General features: G+C 38.8%; 1 long non-coding RNA gene across 1 annotated transcript in view; it reads left to right on the top strand.

Annotated features, from left to right (window-relative positions):
* The first annotated feature begins 2,071 nt into the window (after positions 1-2,071).
* Positions 2,072-3,870, top strand: part of LOC107694754 (uncharacterized) — a 10,009-nt gene continuing 8,210 nt past the window's right edge. Inside the window, exon 1 of the long non-coding RNA XR_001634915.1 lies at positions 2,072-2,159. This is a non-coding gene — a long non-coding RNA (uncharacterized LOC107694754). The remainder of the gene's footprint in view (positions 2,160-3,870) is intronic.

The following is a 3,870-nucleotide window of genomic DNA, read 5'->3' as shown; positions in this document are numbered from 1 at the left end:
ATATATATATATATATATATATATATATATATATATATATATATTCAGCTCTGTGTGATGGTGCCTGAAAAGAGTAGAATTTACTTAAAATATTTATTAAATAGATTGTGTTTGAAAAAAAAATATTTTTTTTACAGTAACGGTATACATATTGACATAATCATATTGTAAATATTCTATAGCCCTATATAAAATAAAATAAAATAAAATAAACAGCTCTGGGTGATTTTTGGATAGTCCAGTAGCCCAGAGCAAAGAAAAGAAAAGAAAATAAAATAAAAATATTTGTTTGAACAACTTTGGTAGCAATCTTGAACGGTCGAGCTGCAACAGTCCTTGTGTACACTTCACAGGACTATTTCCTATAGTCTCTGCATTAAACTGGTATACAAGGAAGTATTTTACCATCAAAAACACATCAAGGTTTTATAAATGAGTTATTGGTGTTGTGAACCACGGTTCATCATTCCCATCAGGAGGAGAGACGACAAGGCCTGTCCTTCCCAAACGCTCACTGACAGACAACCTGATGCGGTGCGCGCGTTAAAGCAGCACGTGCAGCTTCCCAGCAGAGGAGCGTACGGCGCATGCAGAAACGCAAGCACCCTGACAGTGACGGATCAAGCAGCATATTCAAACAGACCGGTGACGCTGACAGACGGTGGAGGAGGACCGCACGCGCCTCTGTCAGATAGTCCCAGCGGTGACCCGTCCGTCTGCCGCTGGAATGCAGATGCTGGTGGAAACACGGCGTGACAGAGAGGCCATCAAAGCCTGTCCGCCGGAAACATGCTTCAGCATTCAGATGGATATGAGCCTGAAAAACACAGCAGCACTGGTGATCTACGTCTCACACAATCTCTATCTGAACATAAAGTCTACATTTTTTTGCATTTGAGTAGACATTGAAGCGCGCAGTATCAATGTACTGGCAGCAGCTAAAATGTAAGCATTTTATGTGTTTAGAAATGTACAAATATTTACAAATGATCTGACGACTGTTTTGAACCGGAATTGCTGGAGATCTTAATGAGTATTTTTGTCTTGTTTTCCCGTCAAAATATGTAAAAATCCTTAAAAGAGGATCAATTTTCTCGAGAAGCACATTGCATGCATAAGTGTGTCAATAAGGCCAGAAATATAAATGCAAACGACTGCGCAAGTACACATTGTGTTTTCAGTAATGCAATAGAACGTGCCATTAATGTTCAATAGGTATCCGTACACTTTGAATGTGTAGCCAAGCATTTGTATACTTGCATAAAGTATGTTTCTAGCCTAGTTATACCATCTTAAATTCTTTAACAAGGCTGCTTACTTTCAATATATAACCATTAGTGATGAATAATAACTGTCACACATCTGTTTACACACATAGTTGCACATATTGTTGCATGCATGCACCTGTGATGAGAAACTGCGACTGCTCACGTTTACATTAGCTGAACGTGAGGCGAAGAGGGTCACCGTCATGGCAGAGTGTGCACATTCAGCCCGAGGCCAGCTAGAGCCCCACGAGACCACCAACACAGTACCATAACTCATTTCCCAGAATGCATATTCCCATAACCTGCTCCCTGTTTGCAGAGGACGCATGAGGACACATGAATTTTGGATGGGATTCCAGCCACCTCGATTAGCGCCGACAGAATCAGCTCGACTCTGTGTAGGAGTCGACTGGCATCCACACTTTTGGACTGAGAGAGAAACACAAACAAAGTTAGTCATAAGATACACTACAATGTCTGTGGGTGGAGTTTCACACTTCTAGCGCAACAAATGCACACTGTTAATTGGATTTCTAAGCATATTTTACACTATAACTACTGTTAAAATGAGCTCTGAAAGATATTCTTTACTATCCAGGGTAAAAATGTAAGTGTATACTAGAGTATCAAGTATCTTTACCCAATCCCAGGTATAGATGGGATTGGGTATAGATGTGTGTTGCTGCAGAGATGCACAACATGGCTTTGTTTGGGACCCTTTTTGTTACTCCCGGGGGGTGAACAAAGGCCTTCTGTAGCGAATCGATGCGTTTTTGTAAGAAAAATATCCATATTCAAAACGTAATAATCACTTTAATGCAGCTTGCGCTCACTGTTGTACACTGGAAGCAGTTCCGGGTGGATGACGTATGGGGGTCGGCTTTGCGCATTGTACACTGTTTGTTCACCCCCCGAGCCGTGTGAGACACTTTTTTTTATGGATGGGCGCATTTTAATTAAGTGCTTTTGGACTGATGCATGCAACACCCACTGAGTGCCATGAAACAGCTTGAAAGATCAAAGACAATTTTTTTTTAAATATAACTCCGACTGGATTCGTCTGAAAGAAGAAAGTCATATACACCTAAGATGACTTGAAGGTGAGTAATTTATGGGCTAATTTTCATTTTTGGGTGAACTAACCCTTTAAGAACGGACATACCAGATATCAGAAATCATCTTAATTTACATATAGCGGAAAATAAAATAATAAGATAATAAGATGAGAAATGAAATAAAAGGTGAAAAAGAAAAAGGAAGGTCTATTTTCATGGCAAGAACAGGGTGAAATCATTTACATATTGAAAAATAAAATAATTAGATAAAGAAAAAAGATTTAAAAAAATAATAATGGTAAGAACAGGTTAAAATAAAAACAGGTATATAAACAACATAATAAACACATTAATTAAAATTGAGATTAAATACAGGAATATTAAATAATTTACTCTTTTTTTAAAGATTTTAGCATTTTTGCCTTTATTGTGATAGGACAGTATGATGACAGGAAGCGAAGTAGGAGAGAGGGAGGTGGACGGGATCGGGAGGACTCGAACTCGGGATGCCCGAAGCGCAACAGCCCTACATATCGGCTCGCTGCCCATGAGGCCATCAGCACCGACCGAAAGATGATTTTTTTTAAGTTGCACTTAAAAAAAACATTCTAGAGGTTTTGCCACTGGCACTTTATTAAACATGCCCTTTAGAGAACTTTCTGAATAAAACCATCTGATGACATTAAAGGAATCATTCACCCAGATGAACATTCTCTTATGATTTCCATGTTTAGGTAAAACATTTGTAAACATTTCTTCGCTTATTTCAGTTAATCTCATAAAACCAGCGAGCTAAACCAGTAGTACTGACAGTGTCGTGTAAACATGGCTGAAGGCACAAAAAGTCTAAAAAAAAAGACTCAAACTCGTGACTTCGATCATTCAGTTCAAGCTATTCACCAGCAAAACCCAGTTTCGACTTATTGCTTGTAATGATGGGTGAAATGGAGCTTTTCGAAACTCCGAATCAGTTAAACCATTACACTCTTAAAAATAAAGGTGCTTCAAAAGGTTCTTCAAGTGATGCCATAGAAGAACCCTTTTTGGTTCCACAAAGAACCATTCGGTCAAAGGTTCTTTAAAGAACCATCTCTTTCTTACCTTTTTGTAATCTGAAGAACCTTCTTTCACCACAAAGAACCTTTTGTGAAACAGAAAGGTTCTTCAGGTGTTAAAGGTTCTTTATGGAACCATTTAGACAAAAAGGTTCTTCTATGGCATCGTGAAGCAAAGGGGTCATATGATGCGATTTCAATTTTTCCTTTCTCTTTGGAGTGTTACAAGCTCTTGGTACATAAAGAAGATCTGTAAAGTTGCAAAGACTAAAGTCTCAAATCCAAAGAGATATTCTTTATAAAAGTTAAGAGTCAGCCACACCTACCTAAAACGGCTCGTTCTAACACGCCCCTACATATCTACGTCACTATGTGGGAAGATTTGCATAACGCCGCCCAAATGTTCACGCAAAGAAAGAAGGTGTAACTTTTAGTCTCACTGTAGTTTTGTTGACGCTGCAGCCATGTCGTGAAGACGCTGTGTGCTTCGTT

The sequence above is a fragment of the Sinocyclocheilus anshuiensis genome, unplaced genomic scaffold (genome assembly GCF_001515605.1).
Source record: "Sinocyclocheilus anshuiensis isolate Anshui unplaced genomic scaffold, SAMN03320099.WGS_v1.1 scaffold1497, whole genome shotgun sequence".
NCBI lineage: Eukaryota > Metazoa > Chordata > Actinopteri > Cypriniformes > Cyprinidae > Sinocyclocheilus > Sinocyclocheilus anshuiensis.
This window is presented reverse-complemented; position numbering and strand designations above follow the sequence as displayed.